This window comes from Dufourea novaeangliae, unplaced genomic scaffold (assembly GCF_001272555.1).
Source record: "Dufourea novaeangliae isolate 0120121106 unplaced genomic scaffold, ASM127255v1 scaffold81, whole genome shotgun sequence".
Lineage (NCBI taxonomy): Eukaryota > Metazoa > Arthropoda > Insecta > Hymenoptera > Halictidae > Dufourea > Dufourea novaeangliae.
Genome location: NW_015373973.1, coordinates 1,306,743 through 1,323,502, shown reverse-complemented (window position 1 = coordinate 1,323,502; position 16,760 = coordinate 1,306,743).

Genomic DNA, 16,760 nt, shown 5'->3' with positions numbered 1-16,760 from the left:
CCCTAAAAATAACCGCACCACGGGAAGAAAATACGTTTTTGAAACTGTTGGCGCTGACAGTGTTCCCATTCGACAACTTAATTACTGCTCAAAGAAAGTTTTCGACTCTGGGTGAAATATTGGTATTCGTTGAACGAGATCCGAATTTTTCTGCCCCGAGATTTATGCCCCATTTCCCAGATTAAAATGTTACTGAAAATACCATCGCAGGGTTCTAGACGTAATAATTGTTTAGTGTTACCTAGAAATTGAAACGACACTTTAAACAAACAGAGAAACTCTTTTTCTTCAAATTCCTCGTCAGTATTCTAACCATTGCAAATTTCCCTGCGTTCACGATTCCATCTCTTTTTCTAACATTATTTCGACGATCGAGAAAAACGAACCTCGTAGAGACTCGTCGATGAATTTTAATAACTGCCTCCTCGCGGTAATATACCGAGGAATACTCTCCTCCGCCGTTTCTAACTGGAAAAATTGGAAAACTCAATATGGAGATGGTTCGATCAGCCGCCGGGCGATTCTATCGCTTAAATGCCTTGGGCGTTCATACGGTTAAACAAACAACATAAAAAAGCTTTCCTCGTTATTAACAATTGGAGGAGTCGATAGGTCGGCCGATCGAGCGCCTCGATTTTTAAACGACCTCTTTCGCCCGGACGAAACACCCGGCCGTTCGATGCACCACGTGCCTTTTGATAAAGAATTGCTTATTGTGCCTGCCCGTTTAAAGCGACCTTAATCATAGATCGAAATACGATTCAAGTGAAGCTCGTTTTGTCGATCATCGAACGAGTACTCGGAATTATTCGAAAATAAACTGCATCTTTTTAATTTCTAACAAACTTCCATCCTTACTTACAATTCCGTGAGTATCGCTCCAGCTAGTTCATCGAAAATTTACTTCACGAGTCCATTTGGTACCTGATTCGGTCAAGCGACGAGGTGGACGTGAATATCAACGAATTTTTTCAAGAATAACGGGAACACGAAACGTTCACCGAACGGAGAGATTTTTCATTTCGAAATGCCTGGAGTCTCGGTAGACGCAGCATTTTTCTCGAAACTTTAACGGCTTTGAGATGCGTCCGCCTTAATTGAAACATGATACGTTCCTAGTGTTTTGCATTTTTAATTCCGTTCTGGGGATAGGAAAAGTGAAACGTTGTCGAGGTTAAAAGCTCGCCTGATTATATGCTTGTTCCCCGTCTACATGCTCATAATTATCCGCGTATTTTTTGCGGCCGAGGATAGACATTTTGAACGCAAATTCTTGTAAAAAAAGGGACACCATATTTGGCTCGATATTTCGATCAACCAATGAAGCCCGTCAGCGATTCGAGTGTATGGAACGCGTAAAAATTCGTGGTATAAAAATATTTAGTAGTTTCTGATCGAAACTACCGTTAAGTTTATGGTCGACCAAGCTGAATTAGTATGAATATTTACTAGACGAGCCGATACATGAAAAATAAGCACCCAATTATTTAACTGTTCGAAGCTGTCGCCGCGACACCACTGATAAGTGTTAATTTATTGTCGACCGTTCATCGCAGGTCGTAAAATGAAACTATAAAGAAAAGACATTTCGTTAATACTTTACAAAATGCCGGTGAAAACATGCGCGAGTTTTTTAGAGTGTTATTTTCCGGATTAGAAGTCGTATTTAATCCGTGACTTCTCCGGGGCGACTCGTAGCTCGATAAAAAGAGTTCAATAACACGATCATGCGGGAATTTATTTAATCGTCCGCGTAGTTCAACACTACCGATCGACACTAATCGGCCGCGATGAGTCATTCGAGCATTCGCTGTGAATTGTAGTCGTTATCGTGGTCGGGTGCCAAAATTAATTACGAGGTTCCACCCGATGGTAGATGGCCGTATCGAATCCACATAAGAGCATTTCGAAGAAATACAGTCGGTAAAGCGATCTCGCGTAAGTGCGCCACGATAATTCGTTGAAAATCGATTAGAAAAAGAACCTAACTTGAATTGATGTATGAGCGGCTTTTCCAAATCCCCTCGGTGTTTAGCAGCGATTAAACTTGCCGATTGTATCGTGACACGGTGACTGATAGCGTTGCCTTATTGTCTGTCGAAGATGAAAAGTATATTCACGAGAATATTGCGAGTGTATAGATACACGTATCTGTTCCTTTCGATGTACGTTTATTGGGGTGGCTTTGGCATAGAATAATCATCATTAATTACCGTGAGATCGTTGGACTCTTGGGATTAATCTTGAAAGAATGTACCATGTGATTTGCGATATTGCTATCGGTTCATTGTCTTTTCTGAATCAAGTGATTCATCGTTAGAGGATCGCGAATTGTCGCGGAACTTGTACGTCCGAACGCGACTATAGCACTTGGAATTTATCGATATTTCACGATCGCGCTAGAAACGACCGGACAGTCTTTTCTTTTGCACGCAAGGTCACAAACTTTGTATTCAATTTCCGTTCATTCAGCTTTAGAATACGAACCGTAGAAATTAACTGCCCTTATCGTGCGCGGCTTTGCATTATTTCCGGTGACCTCGTTGGCTTCGACGAACATCAGAGAACATTTTTCCACGAGTTTTGCAACGGATTCACGTAACGACGTGGCTCGAACCCACGCGATCGCCATGTGGTTCGTGACAACTTTTTATCGCGACATTCTCGCAACTTCGTTGCCGTCCGCCTCGATCAACCGTCATTCAGGAATGTGTTCGCGATTAGAAAATCAAATTACGACCGATCGGTGATTCGTAAAGCACCAATGACCGCGTACTACATAATCGGTACAGAATCCATTGGTTCAAGGTCGCTCAGTCTCTTTGCTCAATTGTCAAGAAGATCAACGCACCCGGTAGTTCTTTCTCTCAGTCGTTGATAAGAGAGGCTATCAATCTTGATAACAAATTTCATGAAATTTCGTCCAAATCAGATACGAAGGTACTTGTCTAACGTATCCTTTATCGGACCGATAAAAATTCACGAAGGGCGATCAGCGATTGCCTGTCTAATCCGCGATAAACGGCCGACATTCGAGATAAACGATCTGTCGTTTATTCACAAATTAATCCGCCCAATATGTTTTCTTGCACGCTGCCGTCTGTCTCTCAATACACTCCGTTTGGAACTGTCCGTTCGGCGACGAATTCCGCGAATGCGAACACGCGAAATCGAAAATACCTCGACGGAGTTCAAGAAACTGATGTCTTCGGTTGCAGCGGGCAAAGTATTCCGCTTACGAAAGCTGTCAGCGTCGTTTGCCAGCGTCTCGTCTGTGTATGCATGTGTGAATGTGTGTGTACGCGTGTGTAGAAACGTGTCAATGACTTTCGTATTCGCCCTGGCCCCGTTTCCCGGTTCTCCAGCAGCCGACGAGTGCCGAATCGATTTCGATTTCACGGCCAGTTTCACGGGGATTATATTGTGTCGGAGCCGGCCTCGTCGCGAATCGCTGTCGATCCCGATCGATTTTTGTTCACTGTTCGTTCGCTGTCGTGCATAAATAGAATATTACCAAACTGCGAACGTTTCACTGTACTAATCTATCAGTTGAGCAAGGTTGTACGAGCCCAGGCACAAGAGTAGATTTTCAATAATAGATAGTTTTTGAGATTTCTTGACTTCTTCGGCCTGATAATAAAATGGACGTTAGATTAATAAAAAGGTACAATTTTGAAAGAGTCCACTACCTTCTGGACTTACCTAATATTCGGAAATCAATGGCGTGTCGTTCAAATTGAGAACAGATGAGATAGGGAAAGCGAAAAAACTGAAGAGCAATGAGGAAGTGCTGAGTGTGAATCAGGTCAATGTTAATGCGAGATAAAAGTTGCGTGAATACAAGAGATATACATATACACATGCATGTGTACTGTACCGACAAGCATCACTGAAATACATATTCTACAACCACCCACAGATTCGAACTAAAGAATTCTACCGTATCAATTCACATGATCATTGTAATACTTTTCAGATTGCTGTAGCGACATATCCCGTTGTCTGATAACACAAATCCCTAATAATAATATTATATTTGAACTTCTCGTCGAATCTCGACTTTCAAAACCATACCCTTCGACAAACACGTTGGCGCGGCCTCAATTTATATCTCGAACGTTTCATCCGAGTTTCATTAAATCACGATTTACGGACAAATTGTTCCGTGGTTTCGCTCACTCACCTGTCGAATTTAGTTCGACCGCAAGAGATCGGGTGACAGTTAAAGTCTGCCGTAAGCGAATCCGATACAGAGACGTCCAATCTCTCCCTCTTTCTATCTCTCTTCCCGCTTTAAAAACCTCTTTTCGCCCGTTTCGTGCTACCTGCAAGAACGAGCTTTCCATTAAAACTCGCCGACGCCGACGCGTCACATCCGGCGGGCGAATAGAAATGATTCAACTTTCGCGCAATTGATATCGCGCTCCACGTTAACTTCCTCGCAATTCTAACGCGTTTCGCCGCCGAAAACCTCGCGATCGTATCTATCAATAATTTGCGAACAATTTCAACTAATTTCAGAAACGTTAACGATGGCTGCTTGCGAAATTTCAACTGTTCATCTTTTTAATTTTGACATCGAATATCTACCGAATCTTGTGTAAAAAATTAACGCGACAAGGAAATTTATAGTTAAAGCTGAAGTGAATTCCTGAGAATGTGAAATACTCTCCGTTCTCATTTTAACGCCGAGGGAAACAGCACCGGCGGTATTTTCAGTCCGTATAGGAAATTCCATTTTCCCCCACTGATAACAGTTTAAAAGTTAATCACGTTAAAACCACACAGTTCACGTCCATCTAACAGAAACTACGCGTTTCAACTCGCGCGTACTTTTTTCCGTTCCCCATTACCTTTTCATACGTCTAAAATTTGCATCGATCGTCCACCAAAATTTCCGTTTCCACGTTATGAGGAGAGCAAAAAAAAGCCGGAAAAACAGAAAAAAAAGATCCGTTCGCTCGCGCCAGCGACGATCAGGGAGCGTCCCGATGGGAATTGGAAAACCATGGGACGCGGGGGCGTACCTGTCGATCGGTCACCTGAATTATTTCCGTATGAACCGGTCATCCGGCGCAGCTTCATCCAGGCGAGCACGCACTCTCCACGGCCAGTTTGTCCGTGTTCAAAGGATCCAGCTTGTCGAGTACAGTCACCTTTTTTTTCACGGTTTCAGCCTTGAACTTCCAGAGATGCTATCGTTCCTCGTCTGTACTTCGCACCTATTCCGGTTTGACGCGGACATCAGTTCCTCTTTTCCACGTCGGAGGTGTCGATCGTCTTCTCTGAATCCACCGTCTTGAATGTAATTCGAGCAGGTGTATAGTTTCGATTGCGAGACTCTTTCTACGATCAGTTCGACCGGAAATCTCGGGCAAGTGTAATCGCGAGTGAAAGGACAATGTCAACGACGGTGCCGCTATTTTCCCTCCGACGGCGATCGTTGAATAACACTTGCACCGGTGATGTCGCATTAGCGAACACGGTTCGCAAATGGCTAGCTCGAGCCTGCCGAACGTACATATAAGTCTGTTGTAGGAGCCTGTTCCCCCTCTCTGCAAAAATCTCCCCCTCCCCTTCCGTCCATTTCTCGTGCAACCGTTGATTTCATGATTGGCAGCCGGTCCGTCCTCTTTCTTTTTTCGCAAGAGGTTTCCTTTAACTCTCTGAATATTCTATTATCTCATTAAATTCGTACCATGTTTTTGGCGGTACTTACATCTGTGTTTAATGCGCTTCTCTTGATTTTAAGTACAAATTGTAATTTACAGTAGGTACCTATTGTCCCGCAAGAGATGATTCTTTTTGTTTTGGTAATATGGTTGTGCTCGAACTGGAAAACTTTTTCGATTAAAATATTCTTGGTGACAGGTTTTTCACAGTTTGCAGGCATCTACAGAAGTAATAGCCGTCGCATTTCAACTAATATTCTATTTTATCGACGTGGAATTCTAATTTTTCCAGAAAAATGGCAGCAGAATGTAAAGGGAACTATTTCCATGAAAGCATGTTGTAGAAATTATTCACAATATTAATAAATGTTTTCGATCAAAAAATAACCATTACGTTTGCATACACCTTATTACGACATCAAATCACTTCGCATTCTAAAGTTCTAAACGTTACACTCATATTACTTTCTTTAATTCACTCGTTAAATGTCACAAAATACTGCTTTCGCTACTCAATTGCAAATAAATTCTTTGTTACGTTCTTGTGATAGAGTCATATGTGCCGGGAGTTCTTTAAAATGTGAACAATAATATATACCTATATATTTTTTATTTTTATGTGAAACTGTACGAGGAAACAGTGCAGACTGGGACGATGAAAGGACAATTGATTCAGTGGTAAAACGCAGATTAAATAAAGATCCCACTTCCTCTTGGAGATATTATCGTGTTTTTAACAAAGAATTAATTACGAGCGTGCGTTTAATTAACAATAATATTGATATCGAGATAAAGTGGTCAGAATTTCGGTACTTTGCAGATTTCAAAGAAGATAAAATAATTTCCTAGGGTTTCTGTAATAATGTGATACGGCAAATATCGTAATTATACCGTGATTTTTATAGATCGTGGCATGAATTTATCATATTTGTTACGCGAGATGAATTCGATAGCTGCGAATACTTAGATGAAATGTAATTTTAAACGATGACTGCTCTGTGCACGTTATTGGTATAGACTGTTCGCTATACGTACTATAGTCTTACTAAATTATATTAGACCGACCGCTGGAGGTTATTGATTTGTACAATATCTGGCACCGAGCTATTTTCATATATATATATATATATATATATATATATATAATATATGTATAATATACATATAATACATATAATTTGTGGCTAGGTCAGCTAGTCAAGTGACCAATGGCTTCTAATTAGCCGTAAATTACAATTGCGATAGTTGGTGAAATGGAGTCGCGAAAATAGCCGATAATTGATTCGGCCATGAAAGTTTTTACTTTCATTTTGTAGGAATGATTTCCGTTTGTTTCAATGTCCAATACAATATGACGTGCATTATTGGAACGATTATACTCCGAATTAGTTCTAGCTGGTTCATTACGCTTTATTGTTTTGTTTAGTCTACCGACTCTCGACGTATGCAATTCGACTTTTCATTTCAAGAGATATCAGTTTCATGTTCGATGTTCAGCCATTTAGATTGTGGTATATTAATCCGAATCCTTGCTGTAATTGACGCAATTAACCGCTTCACGCTTCCCGACAGTTTCGATTCACCAGTGACTTGCATTTGTTTGTGCATGTATCAGCAATGTTACGGTCTTGTGAAATCATCTATTATCGAGATAGTCGAGATTCTGAAGCGATTGCGTCAATTCCAGAACCGATGACCCCGTTTCAAAACAGCTGAAATGTCGATCGATCCACGGAAATACCTTCGCCCTTTTTCCCCAGCGATTTTCGTCGCTTTCCATGCGCGATTTTCAGTACGAGGATATAAGTACTTACGTGTGATGGGAATTCTTGTTTCTTAGTAATCGTAAAAATATTTCGTTCACTCGACGGCGATACGGGGAATCGTAAAACACATTGTCATGTTGCCGGATCAAACGGTTCTGATTGAATTTAATTGGTCGCACATTCGTTACGTTTAGGCTGACAGAGAGTCTCGACGAAATTGGTTCACATATTATGTACGATTCTGACACTCTGATCTCCGTGTCATTCTCGTTTCAGAAAATCTCGGTAAACCTGTGGATAGTTTTGTGGGATAGGTATTCGATATTTCAATCTGTTGTGTGTGTAATTGACAATAGTACGTTGTTATTCAAACTCGTTTCAATTACAAACATAAATTTTAATTCGGTACAGCTTCCGAGAGGTTATTCTAATTAGAGTTAGTACGTCTTTTACTTTGATTTATTTTTCACACAAGCGGTAGTATAGAATAATGTGAAAGGTTGATGTACGAAGTTCATGAGTTATGATTGTAATACTTTGGAGATTATTGTTCTCTAACGGTAGCCACATTTTAAAAACGCACAGTTGATTGGTCGGTTTTAAACTTATTCTGTACACCGCAACATCGTTACCGAATTACAATGCGGAGTGATCACTGTGGATTATATGTAGAAAAGTTGAAAAAATAATGAAACGACGGATCTGCAAGTGAAACTCTTGCAGATTCGTTTGTTCTGAAGATTCTCCGAATAAATGGCGATTCAAGGGTGACAATTTGCTTCACGTAATGGGGAAGATAAACGCTTGATGTCCAATTTGTGTACTTGTCGCGCTCGTTATCTCGAAGCAGAATGACTCTGCGTCTATGTCATCGAATAACTTTATCACGGATGTTACGTATCAATAAAAATAGCCATACACTGAGTTTTTTTGCTTGTTGTTGGAATTCAAGAGGCGCCGCATTGTCCGTATCTCTCCATCTAAATCTCGTAGTATTTATTTTCGTTCAGAGGAAGTGAAGTGCTTTCAGTTATCCAATTATCTGAATATCTCAAATGATTTTACGGGAACGATAAGTAGAAAAACGATGGCGTAGATTCGTTCGGTGAGACGGCCTAGTATTGTCATCGAATGACAAAGCGATTCCGCGGGAACGATACAAGTTGCTGTACGCTTCGATCACGCAGATTGCATGGTTTTGGCACGAATTCCAGAACCGCGCCGGCCACCTCTGTAAATCTCCGGCTTGCCAACGAAAAACATAAATTGTCGGTCCCCGCTGGCAGGGAGAGAGAGAGAGAGAGAGTGTGGGGGAGAAAGAGAAAAAAAGAAGAAAGGGACGCTAGGAGAACAGGGAAAGAAGGAAAATTCAGGAGACAGGTCGCGCACATGCGTCCCCCGGCGTGATATAGAATTCGCGAAATTAAATTAAGTCGGACGTAAAGTTCCGGTAACAAATGCCGCCCAGGCTTCCGGTGATCCCAAAACGTCGAACCCAATTGGACATTTTTGTTAAATTGCTCTTCCGTACAGTGTTTTTTTCTCTATTACTCTTGCTGTGTATGTTCACACTAGCCGGGACAATGGAGAATTTATCACTTACGAGATGAAGTTATCGTCAACAGCATCGCGAAATACGGAAATTAGAAATTTTCCCTTGATACCCTGAAAGAAATTTTTGGAACTGGACTATTACCATTCATTTGACGTAAATTTAATTAACACTAACATTGTCGGTCATCGATAACCTCTGTGGCACTCTTAGTAAGTCAAACTCCAGTAAATAGTGATCTACACGATAATCAGTTTGTTAAACGATCACTCAAGGAAGACCTGTATTGCAACTCGATCCTATGTGCAACTTATTGATATTTAAATATTAGTCATTTATTTAAAATTAAACAGCACTTGGTCGGGATTATGTATATTTTCATGGGGCCCGTGACAAGATTGGACAGTAGGTGCCGTTTTGGCACGGATATCAAAGTAATAGAGAAATTTTGGGAAGAATAAATAACAATTTCACGAAAAACGTAATACATTTTCGATGATCAGTGAGCCAGATTCGGATTCAATTTCAATTTCATTCAGCACTGCAAATAGTAATTAACGACATTCGGAATGTACGCATTACCATCGTTCACATTTTACGAAACGTCATGGATGTGTTTTAAATATGCTGATAACCAGCGAATTTCTGTGAGTAATTAAGCGTTAATTTTTCCCGTACCACGACCTCGATTCTCTTGATATTACTGTTAATATTTGGCTGTTTCTTTATTACCGATTTATCGGTTCCCTCTCATTAACACGTATCTATCCGACGTTCTATCATCGAAATCGGGTATTCAGTTGAAAATGGGACGTGGAAAAATGGACGTTTCATTTCCTGCATTCGGTGACTATTTGTTGCCTCTGTGTTCATTTCGAGGTTTTCATGTATGCGTTATTAATCATTAAAAATTTCATAACTCTGTCAGATTGTTACGTGTACAGCAGTAAATTCTCTGATAAGATTTAACTGTATTTCATGCTCATTAGAACTATATTTTATTTCAGCTGTTTAATGTCTCTTCAAAATCCGATATTGAGATAATTTTTAGTAAAATGCGTAATTACCAATTATATTAGTTTATGTTGATTATCTTCTTGGAATTTGCTGTTTATTTCTATATGAAATGATAGAATCTGCGATTTAATTTGCTGATAATTAGTATTTCTACAACGATAATGGCAGATACACATACGTGTGTTTCAGATCCATCCCTTTAAAGATCCATAAAATCGCAAAACCGTGAATATTCAACTTTGCAGAAGCGAAACGTGTCAAGCCTATCATGTACTTGGAAATATCGTTCCGTAATATCAAACTGCAAATATTTATGCATTGTTCCACACATTGCACAAATACTTTGTATGATCACAGCTGCAAAAAGCGTGCAATAATAATTTCAGTATCACAAAAGCTGTAGCACGTGTCAATTTGAAGAATATTTGCATCTATTATAGCCATGCAATAAAAATATATGAATTTGGAAGGAAATAAACCATGGTATCCTACATTTTTTCGTTTGAATATTTTTGTTACATACTGTAACATCTTTCATCGAAATTTATTGTTAGAAAAATGTTCCTTCCTTTGTAGAACATCATGCAATCGAAAATACGCATTACTCACGCAATTGTCCAGTGAAATCTTGCACGTCGTCGGACACGGTCGTTATCGTTTCACGCGATTCAGCAAGTTTTCCGCGTCGCGTCGGTTCAGCGGGTCGATCGATCAAGTCGGGTCGGGTGTATAGCTGATCGGCCACGAAACGAAGGCGATTCTCACCTGATCGGCAGCTTCGTTTTTCCTCGAATACCGGAGCTCAGGTGCGCGCGCGTGGAGGACGCAGTGGTGCGCAACCGACGTGGACAAGCCGCGTGCGGCCTGTTATGCGGTCCACGCTCGGAATGCGGCTCGTTAGATCACGCCGTGCGGTCTCGCGTGCCGCATGCGGTCCACCGAGCCCAATTGTGCGGCTTGCGGTCCCTTATGCGAACCTCGGACGTTTAAGCCTTCTCCGGAATTTTGCGTTTCCGCGGGATCGTCGTTCGGGGAACTCGGCGTGAGATTCTCTTCGCGCTGTCACGTCTTCGACTGAGAATACACTTTCTTCTAGATTTTGATCGCTGGACTGCGAACGTGAACGGAATTTCGGATATTTGTAAAGTAACCCTAGTCCAGGTGAAACTGGATCATTCTAGAACCGTCTTTCTACTTTAAATTCAGCGATGATAAACACGTTGCGAGATACCCACTGACCTTAAACCAGTTATTTATTACAACTCAACACTGACTTCCAGGAATCCCAGAAACAATACACGACCAAGCTTCACTTCGTTCTTATCGTATAATCGCATCTACACGAATATGCGCCGACCAGAAATCCTTACTTCCACCACCCGGATACATGTAACCAATCAGAAAGTGAACCGCACCAACAAACTAATACGCACATCAACGTTGGGCGGAACACACTCAGCACTGATTAAGGATATGTTATGTACATTCAGTATTTAGAGGGAACGCAACCCGTCCATACATACACATAGTATATCGCGTTTTGATATATTTATTAAAGTTCAAGTGTTACTAAATTGTATCAACTGATTAAAAATTACAGGACAATCACACGCATTTTGCAAATAAATCCGTGATATTAAGTTATCAAATGAGCAGTAGGAAATCACGAGTTTATCGCGAGTAAGCCGCAATTGTCTTAATCATAGGATCCGTGTTGCGCACCGGCGCAACCAGAGATACCTTTCTGACTCTCTCTCTCCCATTTTTTCTCGTGAATTGCGGAGAATCGTGTTTCCCGGTAGTCGGTTAATGGGAACATTGCTGTGGTCCAAATGGAAAGTAAAAAGGAGCCAAGCAGGATCGAGGGAAGAAGCTGATCGACGATCAGAATGTTGGTATTTTGGAAGCAGAGATAGGAAATATATAACTTGAAAACCGTTCGAATGATAAATACTTTGTTAATTCAAAATCTTATCGATACTAGAAAGTTAAATATTTTTAAATATATCGAAAATGTTATTAACATTTCAGAGTCCACAGTTGAGTGTTCGAAGAAAACATTCAGCTTTATTGTCGAATGAATATGTCAATATTCTGTGTACTAGTTATGTTCGAATTAGTCTGTCTCCACCAGTCTGTCTTCAAGTGTGGGTAATCTTTTATTTGACATGCACGTTGACAATTCGTTTTATCAAAATATAATTCAGACAGGAACTAAAATTAAAAATTTCAAGGAAAGCATTCTTCTTCTACATTTCATGAATTTTTATAACCTTAAGAGAAATAATTAACCAATGGAAGGAAATGAGGCTTTATAATGATGTTGCTAATCTCGAATAGCAAAACATCAAGGAAAGAATGCCGTATAATATTTTTGTCTTCCTGTTCTCCCATCCCGTCGTTCTAAAGAAACTTTTCTAGTGCCCAATTTCTGCTTTACAACCAACCATCGATTCAAAACCGAGAACTACCGAAAGAGTTAGAACGTCCATTCGAGCTAAATCCTCTAGATTTCTCGGTTACACGCGTCTTTAGCCCCTTCTAGGAAATTTCGTCGGCGAGGGAATCGAGCGGCAGAAGCAAGGTAATTACGAGTTCGTTAAGAGGCGATAAATTTTTTTAGCGCAGATAGAACGAGAACGAACACGCGATTTCGGCCGATTGGTTTTTTATGTTCTCCCTGCTCGAGCTTCGAAAATTCGTAATCGCCGATAGGGCATGCAGAATTCTGTTCCGTGTAAAACGCACTTTTACGAGCGCGCTGTCAAATTCGTGTAAAAAATTCGAAATAAAAATTTATCCTCTGTTCGCGCTGCGAGCAGTTTCTGTTGTTGCATCGACGCTGCGAACAACTGTTGCGAAACAGCGGCACGCGGAAGTTCACGAACAAATTGCCATTGTACCTCTGCTCCTACTCTCCCCTTTCATCATCCGTGCTCATTTTGTTATTGAAGACGACGGAAGTCCTAGATTACAGGCCATTATAAACCATTTGCAACGACGCTTACACCTCGCGACATTTCAACCTCGCGTCTCTTAACACCTTACAGGAAGATTTCAATGTTATTCAGGGATCTTTTAGTTCACTAGGTTTTTACTACTCTTATTTCTAATAATAATTTGAAAAGTGTCAATATAAAACGTATACTCTATTACAAACTACTTCTTTTTTTGTATTACAACTAATCTCAAGGCAAGCAATTATTCTAAGTCACATACAAACAGTGTTGATCATGAAAGTGCTAAATATCATCCGTTACATGAAATATGGAGGCGATACGTGTGGTTTTTTTGATAGTCTCGAACACCCTGTAGATTCCTTGTCGCCTGTTCACCCCGCCAGAAGTAACAGAACGGCAGAAAAAGACCTAAACTCGGGAAAAGTTATCGATCATTCCCCTCTTTCTCCTGCGTTAATCTCGTGACATATTAATCTCAAAGTCATTTATTTCTCGAGCATGTACCGCGAGTTAATTGCTGTCCCGCTGCTAACTAATCAACGTAATAGTTGGCTCGTTAAGGTGCGCGCGGTCGGGCCTTGGACGAATTTTCCTCCTTTTTTTTCCCCCACCGTTATGACCAGTTACGGCTATTTTTATAATCGCCATCCTCCGAACATCCCTCGAACGAGATCGCATCGGGGGATAGCCGAGTTTAAATTAGATTTCGACGGGATAGCGTCTCGGGCCGAGGACGTTCTTTCGAGGATCACCGCAACAATGTTCCTACGCGCTAGCGGGCTCGTTAACCTTTCCTGGGCAGGGTTAAAGGATCCTTTGGGCGAAAGTTTTTTTTAAACGGCGGTCACACATTAATTTTACCGCGAGTCATCTTTACCAAGGGCCACCGCGAGAGGGACCTTATTAACGAAACAGTCCCGGCGATTAACCTTACCGTTCTTACAGACTTTAACAGGAGTTTAGCTGATTCGATGTTCCCCGGACGAAAAAGGTGGAGGAAACGCTTCGGAGGAGGGGCCCAGGGACTCAATTCCACTGATCTTACTTTATCAGCAAAATTACTTTGCCTTAGGCTCGGACACTCACAGACGCAGATTCGTAAGCTCGTTAAAAACGTTCGAGGACTTCTTAGCGACCGAAACTTTTCGAGTCGATGTTGATCCTCGAGCGAAACCTTTGAACGTTGCTCCTTCACTCTTTTCAGCGGACGATTTCCTATTGGTTACGGAGAGTGGTCTGTCATTTGTGGCAGATCCGACGAGGGAGCGAATACTCGTGCAAAAAAAAAAGCCGGAAATATCGAAAACAATTTTTACAACTGGGACTTCTTTTAGAAAAAAGTAATAATAACACGTCTTTATTACGCGCAGAAGAGAACACTATAAAAAATACGAAGTTAAATGTGAGAAGGTGAATAATGAAGTATACAAAGAAATATGTTTAAAATTGTAGACATGCAAAGAGTGAAGTGCAACGATAAAAGTTGTTAATATTCAACTAGATCCAAATGAACAATTATTACATTGGTCTTTCAGACTGAGCCTTAGCGATTATTTGTGCAGAAGTCACACTGACTGTTCAAATGAGATCGATGTTTCTCCCTTGGAGTACTGATTGATTCTGGTAAAAATTCATAAGACCAAAGGCCTCCTCGATGAAGCGCCTTGCCCCTCACTCTCACAGTGTGCCCTCAGCGCCTTTCTTCGTGGGGGTGGAAGTGTAAATGCCCGCCAGGGTGGACGACAGTTTAGCAACGTTGGGGACTTTCCTCCAGGTATCGTACGCGATGCTCCCTGCGAGCCAAGGGACGAACAACAACAGCGTCCCGTTACCCTTCGGAAAGCCCTGGTTCATTACATGGAGCGGTAACTAATTTGGCGCGAGGGTGCCTAAAACTGCTGGTATTATAAAAGAATTTCGTACCGTGCACATTTGGCGACCAAATGTGCAGGACAAAGTCTTTACAAACCTTCACTCGCCTCATCGATGCCATAAACCAATTCCTGGAACACCGTGTTCCAGAACAAACATTGTTCATTGGGTTGTAAATTCGAAGATACGGATACATACCGTCGAGCAACGGGACATCAAATATGTATTTCATGGTCCACGTTGTATACGATTTTTGATCCCACGGTACGGAATCGTCGGAATTATGCGTCCCGAAGGATACTTCGTTAGGGATAGGAACTTCCCTCTAAGCTAACCGCAACACAATATACATCCGCGGCCTTTAGACACGTAAAGTCTACGTTAAATCAACGTCTGCGCACAGTTAAGGATAACTTCGGTCGTTTATAATCATTTTACGGGTACTTTGGAAATTTATGGGCACGCCCTTAAAAGGAGCTCGTGGCAGCCTCTTGCACGCATATAAACGTTATCGCGATATTAAGGGAGGTTTTCAGCGAGTTTCGCGTCCGCGACAAAGACTGCCGGGTTCGATGCGAATCGCGATTAAAATATTCCGGATTAACCTACGCCGCGGAACAGTCGGGCCGGGTAATGGCCAATAAAAGAAAGGCTATTGTTGCACAACGAAGCGTCTAATGTCGAGCAAGTTTTAAAAACGTTCTCGTGCGATGTCGTAATATGTTCACGAACGTTGTCGGGGTTGCGTATAGAAGTTGGTCGATCGTTTTTCTCTTTCAGAATCGTTAAAGTCAGTTTACTGCCGGGAATCTTGGAAAGAAAACGAACCTACAAAAAGGAGATCGTACTCGATTGCATTTAACAATCCTCCATCGGTTAATTAGTCAGCAATGGTAATCGTATTTTTTTTCCTGCAACTGATATAAATGGCAAATTTTTTTGTAAACTCGATGATTGAAAGTCCCTGAAAATCGTCTGTTGGAGAACAGTCGCGTTTTCGGTTTATCCGGTCGTCGCGAATTGCCACCATAACCTTGGCGCGTAAAATTAAATGGCCCACAAAATGGGACGAGTAATCGAGAGCTCTGAACTTCGTGATACGTGGTTGCGTCGCGTCGCCGCCGCGATAGGGTCGAAAATCGTCTTGTTCGATTCAGAATGCCAGTTATCGTCGGAATGCAGTTCCTTAAGTGCGCGATAAATGATAAAACTGTCGTCCTATTCTCAAAATTGTAAACGCAGTGTTTTATGGTGTATGGTTGTCGCGTGGAATGCGTCCAATGGTATCAAAGGAAACTCTTCGTCAAAGCCATCGTTCGACGTTCAAAAATTATTCTTTGTCGTTGTCTCTATGATTAATGTAACACTAAGACATTGGAATAAAAAAAGACAATCATCGAACTAAAGAGGCCACCCTATAACCTATCATCTAACCGGACAATGAAACTACTTAATCGTACTCAAGGTCCGGATTGTGAAGTTTAAGCTCTCGTAGTCGCGTGAAGCACGTGAAACAAGTTTCCCAAGAATGGACGGCTAAAGGTCGACACAGAGTCCCCTCCCGGTTCACGTGGACCGTTCCACGACGAGATAGAGTCGTCGGCGTGACAGACGATCTTCAATTGGACACGCGACGTGGAACGGTAACGTTAAGCCAGGTCCAGACACGTGCAACAGCGAGCACGAACACGCGCAGCTAAAATCCCGTCCACACTCGAGTCACATGCAATAGAAAAGTAGGCTTGTAACTCTTTAAAAATTACTTTTTTATACGCTTGGCATACATATATAATTTACTTTTTTCTAACACAGTAATTAATGTTTGGGTAGGCATGATAACAGACAGACATTCCGTCTGATACTTTTTACGATGCGCGTCAGAATGCTCGTGTTCGGCTTGACGTTGCACGACCCATTAAAA